Raw genomic sequence first — 19,056 nt, forward strand, 5'->3', positions numbered from 1 at the left:
ATTTTCATCGTGTCCATTATCCCATGTAACAAAGATATAACACATACTGTATAACAGATAGCGAATGGGACAAGCGGTAGAAAATGGAATGGATGGATGGACTTGCCATCAGGTGTTTTATTATCCCTCTATGAACGAGCTCATTGATCTGTTCTATTGGGACAGGCAAAAGTTAAGTTGGAGAAAATGCGTTTGTTTTTTTGAACTGATTAAAGCTTCTCTGCGACTCGTGGCAAATGCACCATCACCAGACCGGTGGTTGGTGACCACTGTGTGTGTGTGTGTGTGTGTGTGTGTGTGTGTGTGTGTGTGTGTGTGTGTGTGTGTGTATCTGTATTGCGTGACGTTAAAGTGCATCCAGCAGTGGAGGCTCCTCTATGGGTCTTGGGGCACGAGTTGTCATGTTCTGTGTTCACATTTTGTTTAGTTATGTTCTGTTTGGTGTTTGGACTCTTTGTGCACTCTTTTTTGTTTTGTCACCATGACGACCAATTAGTTCACCTGATTCATTTGGACTCACGCACCTGATTTGTTTAGGTCTCACGCACCTGTGTTAATCATGTCACCATTATTTAAGCCTGTAGTTGCCAGGTAGTGGGCCTGGCGACATCACTCCTGATACCCCTGACATTAGTCATGCTCCACTCTTAATTCACCCCTGATACTCTGGACTCTGTGTATGCCATAGCTCTTGATATCAAAGTTCATGCGGTTCTACTCACGTCACCGTAAGTATAATTTTTGTTTTTCTTAGCCAACTTTGTTCTCCGCCCTGTGCTCACGTTTTGTTTTTTCCATTTTAAGTAAAATTGAATAATGTCTTTACCTGCAAGCCTTGTCCGGTCCAGTCGCTTTGTACCACGGGAAAACAATCCTTGCAGGAAACTGCACGTTAGCCCAAGTCTTGACACTAGGAGGTTAACCCCTTTGCTATGGTTACCCCAGGTGGCCCTTGGCAAAGGCTTAGTACCTGACTTCCCCCTAGCCCATAGTGAAGACCTCAACGGCGGAGCAGACGGAAGACGGTAGATGAAAGAACTACCACAACGGCTGCGATGGCGGAAGAAGGCACCCCCACATCCATGTGGGCCCAGTTATGGGGAAATAACAACCCAAGACCTCAAAGCTCAACGGTGAAACAGGCGGAGGATGATTGCTTACCCTATGGAGCGTCACAACGGCTGGGATGGCAGATGGAGGCTGGAGCAGAAAAGGGTCCCCAGTTGTCTTGGACTCCATGCCACTGGACCCTGACCCGGATCTCCCAAGGATCGTGTGGTGACTGTCTGTGCACCAGTCTCCCCACATTAAACAAAGTCACGCACAGGCATCCTCCGTAAAGGGATACCCCCCCTACCAGGAGGATCATCATACTTGTTTCGAGTGACAGCCGTTGATGATCTGTATTGCATTCATACACTCGCATGATGACATTTATATTTTTCAGTTCTATTCTGTGTTTATTTTCATTCATGTCTGTGTTTTTGTTGTGTTGGTCATATACCGTTGGTAGGCTACTGGATGCCGTGTACAAACTCAGGGGTTAGGTTGTCGGACACAGGAGGACTCTGAAGGATTTGAATTAGAGCCAATGTTAGCGTTTGCTTTTGGTTATTTATTTTGTACAAACAGCTTTATTGTACGGCATTTCTGTCACGATGGGGGGGCCGCAGCTTGCTGCGGGTTCATTCTCCCAGGAAGGCCGACGGACTACTCGGGACAAGGCTTGCAGGTAAAAACATGATTTAATCTTTACCAAATAAGGAACAAACCAGGCAAAAACACAACTTGGACTGAACTATTGACGAGAAGCAAAGGTTGCTAACTATGGTATGAATAAACAAAAACTTATTTGGCCTTGCATGGAGCATGAGAAGAGCAAAGGCAAGACTACCAGCATGAACAGAGCATGAAAAGATTAATGACGCCAGGCCGACTGACTGGCAAAGACGAGCTTAAATACTGCCTCAAATTAGTGCTCGGGAAGCAGGTGAGCAGGCGAGCACTAATCAGAGACAGGTGAACACAATAAGTAACCATGACACCAAAACAAACCCAGGTGTCAAAAACAGGAACTAAAGGATTCCAAAACTAAAAGAAAACACAAAAACATGATCCGGACCACGGATCATGACAATTTGTTTATTATAAAAGAGAAAAATATTATTATTTTGGTTTTATACTGCGTTAAATTGTTCACAAATAAGTTTGTCGAATAATATTTTTGTTGTAGCTTAGAAAGGCCAACTCTTACAGCTGTTTTAACAAAATGGACAGGAAGAGGAACAAGTTATGTATTCACTGAGTGTGAAATTATATTTTTGGCCAAAGGAAAATAACAAACTGAAAAATCTTCCAGTGTTCTGGAGTGAGGGTCCAACTAAAACTTTTTTTTTTTACTTTACTTAAATTATACTTGATTACTTTATTTCAAATCCGTTGTATTGGGTGTAGAGCACAGGTTCCAAACTCAAGGCCCTGGGGCCAGATATGGCTCGCAAACACCTGGAATTGATATGTATCAATGAAGTACTTCATATTTTCTCACTAAATGTAATTGATTTATTTCATTTTGACAGAAAAAAATATATGTGCTGCTTGAAATTGCATACATTTCAACTGTAATATTGCAACAAATATTACAGTAAATTATCATACTTTCCAAGTTTTTTTGTCTAAATAGAAATATTAAATTTTACAGCAAACTACCCATCAAATTCTCCTCTCTGAGCTGCCACCTTACCGTGGTAGAGGAGTTTGCGTGTCCCAATGATCCTAGGAGCTATGTTGTCTGGGGGCTTTAAGCCCCCTGGTAGGGTCTCCCAAGGCAAACTGGTCCTAGGTGAGGGACCAGACAAAGAGCAGCTCGAAAACCTCTATGAAAAGTAAAAACAAAGGACCCAGATTTCCCTCGCCCGGACGCGGGTCACCGGGGTCCCCCTCTGGAGCCAGGCCCGGAGGTGGGGCACGATGGCAAGCGCCTGGTGGCCGGGCCTGTACCCATGGGGCCCGGCCGGGCACAGCCCGAAGAGGCAACGTGGGTCCCCCCTCCAATGGGCTCACCACCCATAGCAGGGGCCATAGAGGTCGGGTGCAATGTGAGCTGGGCGGCAGCCGAAGGCAGGGCACTTGGCGGTCCGATCCTCGGCTACATAAGCTCGCTCTTGGGACGTGGAACGTCACCTCACTGGGGGGAAAGGAGCCTGAGCTAGTGCGCGAAGTAGAGAAATTCCGGCTGGATGTAGTCGGACTCACTTCGACGCACAGCAAGGGCTCTGGAACCACTTCTCTTGAAAGGGGCTGGACTCTCTTTCACTCTGGCGTGGCCGGCAGTGAGAGGCGACGGGCTGGGGTGGCAATTCTGGTTGCCCCCCGGCTTAAAGCCTGCACGTTGGAGTTCAACCCAGAAGACGAAAGGGTAGCCTCCCTCCGCCTTCGGGTGGGGGGACGGGTCCTGACTGTTGTTTGTGCTTACGCACCAAACAACAGTTCAGAGTACCCACCCTTTTTGGGTACACTCGAGGGAGTACTGGAAAGTGCTCCCCCGGGTGATTCCCTTGTTCTGCTGGGGGACTTCAACGCTCATGTTGGTAACGACAGTGAAACCTGGAGAGGCGTGATTGGGAAGAATGGTCGCCCGGATCTGAACCCGAGTGGTGTTTTGTTATTGGACTTCTGTGCTCGTCACAGTTTGTCCATAACGAACACCATGTTCAAACATAAGGGTGTCCATATGTGCACTTGGCACCAGGACACCCTAGACCGCAGTTCCATGATCGACTTTGTAGTTGTGTCATCGGATTTGCGGCCTCATGTTTTGGACACTCGGGTAAAGAGAGGGGCGGAGCTTTCTACCGATCACCACCTGGTGGTGAGTTGGCTGCGATGGTGGGGGAGGATGCCGGACAGACCTAGCAGGCCCAAACGCATTGTGAGGGTTTGCTGGGAACGTCTGGCAGAGTCTCCTGTCAGAGAAAGTTTCAATTCCCACCGCCGGAGGAACTTTGAACATGTCACGAGGGAGGTGCTGGACATTGAGTCCGAGTGGACCATGTTACGCACCTCTATTGTCGAGGCGGCTGATCGGAGCTGTGGCCGCAAGGTAGTTGGTGCTTGTCGTGGCGGTAATCCTAGAACCCGCTGGTGGACACCAGCGGTGAGGGATGCCGTCAAGCTGAAGAAGGAGTCCTACCGGGTTCTTTTGGCTCATAGGACTCCAGAGGCAGTGGACGGGTACCGACAGGCCAAGCGGTGTGCAGCTTCGGCGGTCACAGAGGCAAAAACTCGGACATGGGAAGAGTTTGGGGAAGCCATGGAAAATGACTTCCGGATGGCTTCGAAGCGATTCTGGACCACCATCCGCCGCCTCAGGAAGGGGAAGCAGTGCACTGTCAACACCGTGTATGGTGCGGATGGTGTTCTGCTGACCTCAACTGCGGATGTTGTGGATAGGTGGAGGGAATACTTCGAAGACCTCCTCAATCCCACCAACACGTCTTCCTATGAGGAAGCAGTGCCTGGGGAATCTGTGGTGGACTCACCTATTTCTGGGGCTGAGGTTGCTGAGGTAGTTAAAAAGCTCCTCGGTGACAAGGCCCCAGGGGTGGATGAGATCCGCCCGGAGTTCCTTAAGGCTCTGGATGCTGTGGGGCTGTCTTGGTTGGCAAGACTCTGCAGCATCGCGTGGATATCGGGGGCGGTACCTCTGGATTGGCAGACCGGGGTGGTGGTCCCTCTCTTTAAGAAGGGGGACCGGAGGGTGTGTTCCAACTATCGTGGGATCACACTCCTCAGCCTTCCCGGTAAGGTTTATTCAGGTGTACTGGAGAGGAGACTACGCCGGATAGTCGAACCTCGGAGTCAGGAGGAACAGTGTGGTTTTCGTCCTGGTCGTGGAACTGTGGACCAGCTCTATACTCTCGGCAGGGTTCTTGAGGGTGCATGGGAGTTTGCCCAACCAGTCTACATGTGCTTTGTGGACTTGGAGAAGGCATTCGACCGTGTCCCTCGGGAAGTCCTGTGGGGAGTGCTCAGAGAGTATGGGGTATCGGACTGTCTTATTATGGCAGTCCGATCCCTGTACGATCAGTGTCAGAGCTTGGTCCGCATTGCTGGCAGTAAGTCGGACACGTTTCCAGTGAGGGTTGGACTCCGCCAAGGTTGCCCTTTGTCACCGATTCTGTTCATAACTTTCATGGACAGAATTTCTAGGCGCAGTCAAGGCATTGAGGGGTTCCGGTTTGGTGGCCACGGGATTAGGTCTCTGCTTTTTGCAGACGATGTGGTCCTGTTGGCTTCATCTGGCCGGGATCTTCAGCTCTCACTGGATCGGTTCGCAGCCGAGTGTGAAGCGGCCGGAATGAGAATCAGCACCTCCAAATCCGAGTCCATGGTTCTCTCCCGGAAAAGGGTGGAGTGCCATCTCCGGGTTGGGGAGGAGACCCTGCCCCAAGTGGAGGAGTTCAAGTACCTAGGAGTCTTGTTCACGAGTGGGGGAAGAGTGGATCGTGAGATCGACAGGCGGATCGGTGCGGCGTCTTCAGTAATGCGGACGTTGTACCGATCCGTTGTGGTGAAGAAGGAGCTGAGCCGGAAGGCAAAGCTTTCAATTTACCGGTCGATCTACGTTCCCATCCTCACCTATGGTCATGAGCTTTGGGTCATGACCGAAAGGATAAGATCACGGGTACAAGCGGCCGAAATGAGTTTCCTCCGCCGTGTGGCGGGGCTCTCCCTTAGAGATAGGGTGAGAAGCTCTGTCATCCGGGAGGAACTCAAAGTAAATCCGCTGCTCCTCCACATCGAGAGGAGCCAGATGAGGTGGTTCGGGCATCTGGTCAGGATGCCACCCGAACGCCTCCCGAGGGAGGTGTTTAGGGCACGTCCAACCGGTAGGAGGCCACGGGGAAGACCCAGGACACGTTGGGAAGACTATGTCTCCCGGCTGGCCTGGGAACGCCTCGGGATCCCCCGGGAAGAGCTAGACGAAGTGGCTGGGGAGAGGGAAGTCTGGGCTTCCCTGCTTAGGCTGCTGCCCCCGCGACCCGACCTCGGATAAGCGGAAGAAGATGGATGGATGGATGGATGGATACCCATCAAATTAATACAATTGACAATAAATTTTATGTTGGTATTTACAGCATATTATTGTAAATTGAAAATAACTACTACTGTTTTACGCGTTAAAATTCTGTTGACTGAGCTGCCAATTTTTTTACTGCAAAAAAATTAACAACCGGCAGCTAAGTTGCCAGAATAAAAAAAATACTTTTACTGTTTTTCCATTAACAATATGATGTTGTAAAAAAAACAACACGCACACACACACAAAAAAATTTACCGTATTTCCATTTGCTGTAAAATGTTGTAAACCCCCCCTCAAAAAAAACCAACAACACTATTTTACAGTAAAATGTCGTAAATGTAAAGTGTTTACTGTAAAATCGACAGTCTACTTAGAACAATTTTAAATAATTCAAGATTCAAGATTCAAGATTGTTTATAGTCATATGCACAGTTAAACAGACAGTTTTCCGTAAAATGAAAATCTTACTTTGCTACTCCACCCTTCAACAAGTCACACGGTACTAAGCTAAAATAAAAAGTAAAATAAAATAAAATTAATTAAAAAAATAAAATAAAATAAAATGAAATAATGGATAATGAAATCCAGAGGCATATCCATACATTATTTCGGCCCTCTGATGGATAACTGCCATGTGGCCCTCAATGAAAACCAGTTTGTAATCCTGGTGTGGAGTAAAGCTGCTCCAACATAAAGCCTTTGTCTGCAGTATCCCTTATTTAGCACTAGAGGTCGACATATCCACCAAAACGGAATATATTTTCGTCTTCTCTGCTAGAGAGAAGAGTACCGTAAATTGCAATTGGCGCACTTTTGTACTTATACTTAACCCTTTGAATGCGTAATTTATTGAGTAGTGCGCACTTACAAAAGGTAAGTGTGATTGTGACTGATTGATTTTTATTAGAACACAACATGTTTAAAAAGTGTTAAAATATTTCAAGTGCAAAAAAAAAAAACTAGATTTAATGGCTCAGTTCCATTCACAATTAGCAGTTGATGAGAGTTGCATTCAAATTGTAAAATGGTTGTAAATATTTAAAAATGTGTAACTCGTAGTGGTTTGTGCAGCCCTTTGAGACACTAGTGATTTAGGGCTATATAAGTAAACATTGATTGATTGATTGAACTGTTTCAAAAACATATTCAATCAGGCTCATAAATTGATTATTTACGTTTACAAAACTGGAGAAGAGCTGTTGGTTCCATTGTTTCATTCTGGATCACCGGTGTCAAACTCAAGGCATGGGGGCCAGATGTGGCCCGCCACTCAATTTTATTTGGCCCTCGAAAGCCTGGAAATAATATGTATCAATAAAGTACTGTAACTTTTCTTACTAAATGTATTCTTTCTTTCTATTTTGGGAGAAAAACAAATGACTCCATGTAATCTCAAATGATGTTAACCAAAATATTGTCTAATTATGCAAAAATATGTTATCAGACATTCAAACCATTTTTAAATAGAAATAAATACTAATAATAATGATTTCAAAGCAAGTTATTTGTCAAATTGTGCGATGAAAAGTAGCAATAGTTTTCATAGTAAAATTGTGAAATTTACTGTGGTTTTTTTACAGCATTTTTATCTAAATGAAAAAAAATAACAGTACTTGGGGGACGGCGTGGCGCATTGGGGAGAGTGGCCGTGTGCAACCCGAGCGTCCCTGGTTCAATTCCCACCTAATACCAACCTCGTCACGTCCGTTGTGTCCTGAGCAAGACATTTCACCCTTGCTCCTGATGGGTGCCGGTTGGCGCCTTGCATGGCAGCTCCCTCCATCAGTGTGTGAATGTGTGTGTGAATGGGTAAATGTGGAAGTAGTGTTAAAGCGCTTTGAGTACCTTGAAGGTAGAAAAGCGCTATACAAGGATTTTTGCCAAAATTGTACTGTAAAATTGCAGGGTTTTTTATTTACAGTAAAAATACAAATGTAAATTTCACAGTAAGATTCTGGCAACTGAGCTGCCTTTTTCTTTTTTCTTTTTTTACAATAAAAACATCTGTACTGGTTTCACCATTTACAGTAATTTACAATCAATTTTGAGGTGAAATTATTACAATTTACCATATTTTTTTTACATTTTAGTTTTTAAAAAATCTGCTAATAAAATGCATTATAAACTCGTGTAATAATAGTGTTCACTGTTAGAAGCGGCCATCTAGGGCCAAACATAACTGCGATGTGGCCCTCAGTGAAATCGACTTTGACACCTAAGCTCTGGATGAAGCTGCCATCATTGCAACGTCGGCCATCTTCATTCAAATCTTTCCTTGGGCTATAAAATTATTCTGGGAAGTATGCGTATTGTTAAGGATTTGGTCAAGTGGGTGTGACCCCAGGATGCAGAGACGGGAGACAAGGTGGGATTACAAAAATGAAAACATTTAATTAGACAAAAAGGGATAACTAAGGGCGATGGGGCAGAACTGCACACCATATAATCAGGACAAAATAGGTTCCTCAGAGGTCGGCGGGTGAAAGAGCCAGGGCATACTGAGCAAGGCAAGAGTCCAAAACAAGAAATCCTTTTACCTTAGGGAAACTAGAAAATAAACACACAAGAGGTTAGGAAATTCAGGACAAAGTAGTGAAAACGTACCGGGATTGGTGAAGCAGGTGGATGCACGAGGAGAGTTCGGCATACAATAACCAGCGAGGCCAAGCTGTTAGTGACGAGCCTAAATACTTCCAGAGCAGGCGTCCCACAAGGTCCGCCCCTTGCCGAGGATGAAACACTGATAACACAGGTGCAGAAAAGGGGAAGGCAGGATAAAACTAAAACACAACACGTATTGGATCAATATCAGCATGATAACATTTTTATTTTTCAGTTCTGTTTTGTTTATTTTAAAATAAAGAAGGATTTTGAAGGCAAAAAGCCAAATGATTTGGAGTTTTTTTTGGCATTATTTTGCCAAAAAGATCGAAAAGAGGAAAATTGTTTTTTTTAATGGATCCTATTTTTAAATTGTTTCATATTGTTGCATTGATTTTAAACAAAATTATTCACAACTAAGTTAGTTAATTAAAAGAAAATGTTAAGTAAAGGTAATAGTTGTATTTTTTTAATACACAGTATGGAATTCATTTTGTGTATTTATTACCGAAGCTTTTTTTGATACTGAATTGATGCAACTTCCATCCATCCATCCACTTACTACCGCGAGGGGTGCTGGAGTCTATCCCAGCTACAATTGGGTGGAAAGCGGTGTACACCCTGGACAATTATCCGCCTCAACGCAGGCCCAACACAGATAGTAAGACAACATCCACACTCACATTCACACACCAGGGCCAATTTAGTGTTGCCAATCAACCTATCCCCAGGTGCGTGTCTTTGAAGATGGGAGGAAGCCGGAATTCACGGGGAGAACATGCAAACTCCACACAGGATCGAACCGAGGACCTTGGTATGTGAGGCAGACGCACTAACCCCTCTTACCCCGTGCTGCCTATGTACTTTTGTTTTTTATATCAAATTGTGCCGACAATTTCAGTGTCGCACGTTTGCCAAGTCTGGAACCCGCCTATGGCTCTTCTGCCTCTTTGTTTTGGCTCCCTAAGATTTGTTTTTAACCCCAGAGTAAGAAAATGTTGCATTTGTAAAAATAGTTCTATAATAGTATATACAGTACAGGCCAAAAGTTTGGACACACCTTCTCCTCACTCAATTTGTTCTTTTTAATTTTCATGACTATTTACATTGTAGCTTGTCACTGAAGGCATCAAAACTATGAATGAACACATTTGGAGTCATGTACTGTTGCGTTTTGACCAGATGTTCCTCTTTCTGGGAATTTAAGCTGACATATAAACTGATTATAAGTGAATCCCAGACCGAATAGTTATCTTGACATTGTATTCCAAAGCTTTGGGGGACCAATCTATGAACAACACCTTCAAATCGCATCGCCCAAGTTAATCTGAAAACCCCACGGAAGTCTTGCCTTTTTCCATACCCCACTAGCACCCCCTCCCCTTCCCTTCAGAGCGAATCCACATATCTATTCTCCTCCTAAGCCTGGGACAAGGAAAGATATCAAGGGTGTTATGGCTACTAGTCACATTCCAATCTCAATGTTAACACATGCAGACCACTTAGCTGTTTTCAAATATGACTATGGAAGAAAAGAAATAACTCTTGAATATGGATATATGTAGATATCTATCTCCGTCAGTACTTAACAAAAAAAGGTGAAAAAACTGAAAATATGTCTTATATTCTATCCATCCATCCATTTTCTACCGCTTTTCCCTTTTAGGGTAGCTTCTTCAAAATAGCCACCTTTTGCTCTGATTACTGCCTTGCACACTCTTGGCATTCCCTCGATGAGCTTCAAGAGGTAGTCACCTGAAATGGTTTTCACTTCACAGGTAAGCTTGAAGCTCATTGAGAGAATGCCAAGAGTGTGCAAAGCAGTAATCACAGCAAAGAGTGGCTATTTTGAAGAAGCTACTCTAAAAGGGACAAGTGGCTATTTAAAAGGCTACTGAAACCCACTACTACCCACCGCGCAGTCTGATAGTTTATATATCAATGATGAAATATTAACATTGCAACACATGCCAATACGGCCTTTTTAGTTTACTAAATTGCAATTTTAAATTTCCCACAAAGTGTCCTGTTGAAAACGTTGCGGTATGATGACGCGTATGATGACGCGTGCGTTTGACGTCACCGGTTGTAGCCAGAGGTGAGTAGAGTAGCCAGAAATTGTACTCAAGTAAGAGTACTGTTACTTTAGAGATTTATTTCTCAAGTAAAAGTAAGGAGTAGTCACCCAAATATTTACTTGAGTAAAAGTAAAAAGTATGTTGTGAAAAAACTACTCAAGTACTGAGTAACTGATGAGTAACCTGATTACGGCAACAAATAATGTACAAAAACATAAAAATAACAATGAGAAAATTCAGAGCCAGGAATATCTCTTAAGCAACTAAAACAGTAATATATATTAAATAACAGTACATTAAAATAAAATTAAAAAAAATGGCACATTGAGCCACAATAACTTAACAGCACCATAGCCTCAGTAGGCATTCATTGATTTGATTGATTGATTAAAACTAGTATTAGTAGATTGTACAGTACAGTACATATTCCGTACAATTGACCACTAAATGGTAACACCCCAATAACTTTTTCAACGTTTATCAATTACTTAGTAAATGACCAAGTCGAGGTGATCTACCTCATATATACATACACACACATATCATTTATATACACACATATCATACATACACACACAAATCATTTATACACACACATATCATATATATATATATATATATATGTATTTACATATATATATATATATGAGATAGATATCTACATATATATTTATATATAGAGTATATAATTTTTATTTATTTATTTTGCCGTTTTTGTTCACATGTTGAAGGTGTTTTAATGAATATACATGCATGTTTAACATATAGATTCCTATCTTTCATGAAAACAAGAATATAAGTTGGTGTATTACCTGATTCTGATTACGTGCATTGATTGGAATCAGACGTCCATGTTTTCAAATGGAGGAGAAAAAAAGTTCCTCTTTTCGGTCTAATACCACATGAAAGTCGTTGGTTTTTGGCATCTTATTTGTCCAGCTTCCATATTCATTTTTATACACTTTACAAGAAATACATTGGTGGCAAACTCCGTAGCTTGCTAGCTTGTTTGCGCTGGCTTACGGAGACTCTTATTTTGTTAACGCAGGCGCGATGGAGCGGCGCTTTTATTGTGAAGACATGAACTGTGCGATCAGTCTTTAGGCTTTTGACGGGAAGAACGGTTGAAATAAAACGTGTCTTTTTTCCTTTACACTTTTGATTGATTGATTGAAACTTGTATTAGTAGATTGCACAGTACAGTACATATTCCGTACAATTGACCACTAAATGGTAACACCCGAATAAGTTTGTCAACATGTTTAAGTCGGGTTTTACGTATCACTCTGTTTGATTGGTCTAACGTCACCAGTGACTGCATGTGATTGGTGAAACGCAGGCATGCGTAAATTCTACTTTGAAGCTCTGTCATTAACCAAAACAAACATTAATAGATCGATTAAAAAAAGTAGCGAGTAGCGAGCTGAATGTAGATAAATGGAACGGAGTAAAAGTAGCTTATCTTCTCTATAAATATACTCAAGTAAAAGTAAAAGTATGTTGCATAAAAACTACTCGTAGAAGTACAATTTATCCCAAAAGTTACTCAAGTAACTGTAACGGAGTAAATGTAGCGCATTACTACCCACCTCTGGTTATAGCTGACATTTTTTTCCAGCCCGGTCCAACCAAATAGTAGTCTGCTTTAATCGCATAATTACACAATATTCTGGACATCTGTGTTGCTGAATCTTTTGCAATTTGTTCAATTAATAATGGAGAAGTCAAAGTAGAAAAATGGAGGTGGAAGCAGTGTATTGCAGCTGCCTTTAGCAACACAAACACAGCCGGTGTTTCCTTGTTTAAAATTCCCAAAGGTGAAGCTTTACTATGGAACAGAGCGGTCAAGCGAAAATGGTTCCCAACCACATGTCAACCGGCAGGTTTCGGTGAGAAAATTGTGGTAATAAGTCGGCCCTTACCGTAGTTATGAGCGGAGCTTGCGTCCTCCTGCAGCTGCGTGGCTCCCCTCAGAGACACTCGCAGTCACCACACCCGTGGCCACCCTCTTCCGACTTTCAGGTACCATATAATCGCAATAAAACACTGTTAACACAATAAGCAGATAAGGGATTTTCCAGAATTGTCCTAGTAGATGTGTAACATCTGAATCGCTCCCACTGCCCTCGCCTTTTTTTTCTTTTTTTTTTCTCTAGTCCTTCACTCTCATTATCCTCATCCACGAATCTTTCATCCTCGCTCAAATTAATGGGGAAATTGTCGCTTACTCGGTCCGAATCGCTCTAGCTGCTGGTGACCATGATTGTAAACAATGTGAGGATGTGAGGAGCTCTACAACCAGTGACGTCACGCGCACATCGTCTGCTACTTCCGGTACAGGCAAGGCTTTTTTATTAGCGACCAAAAGTTGCACACTTTATCGTCGATGTTCTCTACTAAATCCTTTCAGCAAAAATATGGCAATATCACGAAATGATGAAGTATGACAAATAGAATGGATCTGCTATTCCCGTTTAAATAAGAAAATCTCATTTCAGTAGGTCTTTAATAGAATATAAAACATGTTTTCAGTTATTTTACCTTTTTTTGTGAAGCACATAACTCAACGTGTTCATTCATAGTTTTGATGCCTTCCGTGAAAATCTACAACGTAAATAGTCATGAAAATAAAGGAAACGCAATAAATCTAGGTCAATCCTTAGTTCATACCTGGGGTTTGCATGATCTCTCTGTTTTCTCTGGATACTCTGGCTACCCCATATTACGAAAATACACATGGTAGGTTCATTGTCCATAGGTTTGAATGTGTGTTCGAATGATTGTTTGTTGCCCTGTGTTTGGCTGGCGACTAGTCTAGAGAGAACCCGCCCCTCGCCCAAAGTCAGCTGAGATTGGCTCCCCACGACCCTAATGAGGATAAGCGGAATTGAAAATGGATGGATGGAATTTTATTGAAAGAAAATTTGTGAGCAAAATGCATGTGTTTGAAAATTATGTTTTTGAAAATACAGGGTGTTAAAAACGTGCCACCCAATTGGCTGATTCTGAGAAGTATCGATCGCTTCAGTCTTAAATTACTCGTGGGTCGTGAGTTTTGAAAGAACAAATACTTCTGTTTTGAATATTTTGGCACTGATTTTTTTTGCACGGAATTTTTATCATCATAGTTCTAAAACACTCAGTTTTAGCAAATAACATTTTTTGCCATACATATTTTGCTCACATTTATTCAATATAGCATAATTTGATGTACAAAACCAAAAACCAGTGAAGTTGGCACGTTCAATCAATCAATCAATGTTTATTTATATAGCCCTAAATCACTAGTGTCTCAAAGGGCTGCACAAACCACAACACAAACCACTACGACATCCTCGGTAGGCCCACATAAGGGCAAGGAAAACTCACACCCAGTGGGACGTCCGTGATAATGATGACCCAGTGGGACGTCGTTGCCAATGATGACTATGAGAACTTTGGAGAGGACCACATATGTGGGCAACCCCCCCCTCTAGGGGACCGAAAGCAATAGATGTCAAGCAGGTGCCGCGAGAGTCCAGTCCAAAGCGGATCCAACACAGCAGCGAGAGTCCTGTCCACAGCGGAGCCAGCAGGAAACCATCCCAAGCGGAGGCGGATCAGCAACGCAGGGATGTCCCAAGCCGATACACAGGCCAGCGGTCCATCCTGGGTCCCGACTCTGGACGAGCGGTCTATCCTGGGTCCCGACTCTGGACAGCCAGTACTTCATCCATGGCCATCGGACTGGACCCGCTCCACAAGGGAGAGTGGGACATAGGAGAAAAAGAAAAGAAACGGCAGATCAACTGGTCTAAAAAGGGATTCTATTTAAAGGCCAGAGTATACAAATTAGTTTTAAGGTGAGACTTAAATGCTTCTACTGAGGCGGCATTTTGAACTGTTACCGGGAGGGCATTCCAGAGTACTGGAGCCTGAATGGAAAACACTATATTGCCCCCAGACTTTTTTTGGGCTTTGGGAATCACTAATGAGCCGGAGTCCTTTGAACGCAGATTTCTTGCCGGGACATATGGTACAATACAATCGGCAAGATAGGATGGAGCTAGACCGTGTAGTATTTTATACGTAAGTAGTAAAACCTTAAAGTCACATCTTAAGTGCACAGGAAGCCAGTGCAGGTGAGCCAGTACAGGCGTAATGTGATCAAACTTTCTTGTTCTTGTCAAAAGTCTAGCAGCCGCATTTTTTACTAACTGTAATCTTTTAATCCTGACATGGGGAGACCCGAAAATGATATGTTACAGTAATCGAGGCGAGACGTAACAAACGCATGGATAATGATCTCAGCGTCTTTAGTGGACAAAAGCGATATTACGGAGAGGAAAGAAGGCCGTTTGGCTCAAAGGAGGGAGTTGGGTCGAAGGTAATACCCAGATTCTTTACCGAGTCGCCTTGTTTAATTGTTTGGTTGTCGAATGTTAAAGTTGTATTATTAAATAAAGGTCGGTGTTTAGCAGGACCGATAATCAGCATTTCTGTTTTTTTGGCGTTGAGTTGCAAAAAGTTAGCGGACATCCATTGTTTAATTTCATAAAGACACGCCTCCAGCTGACTACAGTCCGGCGTGTTGGTCAGCTTTAGGGGCATGTAGAGTTGGGTGTCATCAGCATAACAGTGAAAGCTAACACCGTATTTGCGTATGATGTCACCTAGCGGCAGCATGTATGTGCTGAAGAGTGCAGGGCCAAGGACCGAACCCTGGGGAACTCCACAAGTTACCTTAACGTAGTCCGAGGTCACATTGTTATGGGAGACGCACTGCATCCTGTCAGTAAGATAAGAGTTAAACCAAGACAGGGCTAAGTCTGACATACCAATTCGGGTTTTGATAAGCTCTAATAAAATATTATGATCGACGGTATTGAAAGCAGCGCTAAGATCGAGGAGCAGCAATATAAATGACGCATCAGAATCCATCGTTAGCAATAGATCATTAGTCATTTTTGCGAGGGTTGTCTCCGTAGAGTGATTTGCCCTGAAACCGGATTGAAAGGTTTCACATAGATTGTTAGACGCTAAGTGTTCATTTAGCTGCTTTGCAACAATTTTTTCGAGGATTTTTCAAATAAAGGGAAGGTGAGACACCGGTCAGTAGTTTACCATGAGGTCAGGATTGAGGTTAGGTCTTTTAAGGAGAGGATGAATAACCGCTTTTTTCAATGCTAGGGGAACAGTGCCAGACGAAAGTGATATGTTTATTATATTTAGCACTGATGGACCTAATAATACAAAGAGCTCCTTGATAAGTTTCCCAGGAAGTGGGTCAAGTAAACATATTGTTTGTTTTATTCCATTTACACGTTGTAACAATTCCTCTAATGTTATTTTCTCAAAACGAGAGAAACTATTTTGGAGGGCAGTATACGCCGTATATACAATTGTATCCGTGTTAATAGAACCCAGTTGTAGCTGGGACGCATTGTCTTTAATCTCCTTTCTAATGACTTCAATTTTCTTATTAGAGAATTGCATGAAGTCATCTGCTGAGTGGGTGGAGCTACTGGAAGGGGTCCCTTGTTAGGTTAGCGATGCTACCGTACTAAACAAAAATTTAGGATCGTTTTTATTAAAGTGGATGAGATTTGAGTAATATTTAGCTTTAGCTAAGGTAAGCATGTGTTCGAAATGAGATTTTTTTTTGCCAATAATCATTAACTTAGAATTTGTATTTTTTTTCTCTTAGTTATGAGGACACGACGTCCACAGTTTCCAAAAACAATTTGAAATGAGTACTCGTCAGATAACAGAACCCTTTTACACTTTGCATTAGTTCATCTTAGATGAGCTCGGACCCAGCGATCCTGGCTGAGTTTCTGGGTGTTGTTGATAAATGGCTTTCCCTTTGCATAGTAGAGTTTTAACTTGCACCTACAGATGTAGCGACGGAACTGTAGTTACATACAGTGTTTTTCTGAAGTGTTCCTGAGCCCATATGGTGATATCCTTTACACAGCACCGCCTGAGGCATCAAAGGTCTGTAATATCATCGCTTACGTGCAGTGAGTTCTCCAGATTCTCTGAATCTTTTGATCATATTACGGACCGTAGATGGTGAAATCCCTAAATTCCTTACAATAGTTGGTTGAGAAATGTTGTTCTTAAACTGTTCGACAATTTTCTCACGCATTTGTTCACAAAGGGATGACCCTCGCCCTATCCTTGTTTGTGAATGACTGAGCATTTCATGGAAGCTTCTTTTATACCCAATCATGGCACCCACCTGTTCCCAATTAGCCTGTTCACCTGTGGGATGTTACAAATAAGTGTTTGATGAGCATTCCTCCACTTTTTCGGGGTTTTTTGCCACTTGTGCCAGCTTTTTTGAAACATGTTGCAGGCATCAAATTCCAAATGAGCTAATGTTTGCAAAAAATAACAAAGTTTTCCAGTTTGAACATTAAGTATATTGTTTATGCAGACCATTCAATTAAATGTACGGTCATGGTCAAAAGTTTACATACACTTGTGAAGGACATAATGTCATGGCTGTCTTGAGTTTCCAATAATTTCTACAACTCTTTTTTTTTGTGAAAGAGTGAATGGAGCACATTCTTGTTTGTCACAAAAAACATTCATGAGGTTTGGTTCTTTTATGGATTTGTTATGGGTCTTCTGAAAATGTGACCAAATCTGCTGGGTCAAAAGCATACATACAGCAATATACATGATCAATTTTGGTGATGTAAAAAAGTTACAATTATATCAAATTAGCGTCATGGCATGGCCTCTTAACTTCATGTGAGTGATTATTATTGACGACACCTGTTGACTTCTCTGAGCCCATTTAAAGAGGGCTCGTGTGATGCAGTCATCAGACTCGGTAAACGCGACAATGGGAAAGTCAAAGGAACTCAGCACAGATCTGTAAAAATAAATCATTGGCTTGAACAAGTCAGAAAAGTCACTTGGAGCCATTTCAAAGCAGCTTATGGTCCCAAAAGCAATTGTGCAGACATCCATCCATCCATCCATTTTCTACCGCTTATTCCCTTTTGGGGTCGCGGGGGGCGCTGGCGTGCTGACAATTGTTCGTAAGTATAAAGTGCATGGCAGAGTTTGGTCAATGCCACGATCAGGAAGAAAATGCAAGCCATAACCTGCTGCTGGGAGAAAATTTGTCAGGGTTATCAAGAGCAATATGTTTGGAGTAGAAAAGGTGAGGCCTTTAATCCCAGGAACACCATCTTATCATCATCAAGCATGGTGGTGGTAGTATTATGCTTTGGGCCTGTTTTGCTGCCAATGGAACTGGGGCTTTACAGAGAGTAAATAGGACAATGAAAAAGAGGGAATACCTCCAAATTCTTCCTAAAATCATCAGCCCCGAGATTGGGTCTCGGGCGCAGTTGGGTGTTTCAACAGGACAAAGACCCCAAACACACGTCAAAAGTGGTAAAGGAATGGATAAATCAGGCTAGAATTAAGGTTTTAGAATGGCCTTCCCAAAGTCCTGACTTAAATGTGTGAACAATGCTGAAGAAACAAGTCCATGTCAGAAAACCAACAAATTTAGCTGAACTGCACCAATTTTGTCAAGACGAGTGGTCAAAAATTCAACCAGAAGCTTACCAGAAGCTTATGGATGGATACCAAAAGCGCCTTATTGGAGTGAAACTTGCCAAAGAACATCCATCCATCCATTTCTACCGCTTATTCCCTTTGGGGTCGCGGGGGGCGCTGGTCCCTATCTCGGCGGAAGGCAGGGTACATGTAACCAAACATTAACATTGCTGTATGTATACTTTTGACCCAGCAGATTTAATCACATTTTCAGTAGACCCATAATAAATTCATAAAAGAACCAAACTTCATTAATGTTTTTGCGACAAACATGTATGTGCTCCAATCACTCTATCACAAAAAATAAGAGTTCGAGAAATTATTGGAAACTCGAGACAGCCATGACATTATGTTCTTTACAAATGTACTTTTGACCACAACTAGGTTGAAAACGATTTGCAAATCATTGTATTTTATTTTTATTTGCGATTTACACAACGTGCCAACTTCACTGGTTTTGGGGTTTGTAAAATGAATTGACGGAATCCAAATGAAAAAAATTGTTACATAAATTTAGTATATATAAAAAAAGCTTTGGTATAAAGACACAAAATAACCTCCGTACATTGACAAGTTGAGTTGTCACGATATGTTGCATTGGTATGTGAAGTAATGTTACACAAAATATAACATGTGGCCAGGAGGAGACACTGAACATGTTTTCCACCTAGATGTGCTTGGTTTTCTTATAAAAACACATTTAAACAAAATGGTTTCAATTCACAATGA

Source organism: Nerophis ophidion, linkage group LG01 (genome assembly GCF_033978795.1).
Source record: "Nerophis ophidion isolate RoL-2023_Sa linkage group LG01, RoL_Noph_v1.0, whole genome shotgun sequence".
NCBI classification, from domain to species: domain Eukaryota; kingdom Metazoa; phylum Chordata; class Actinopteri; order Syngnathiformes; family Syngnathidae; genus Nerophis; species Nerophis ophidion.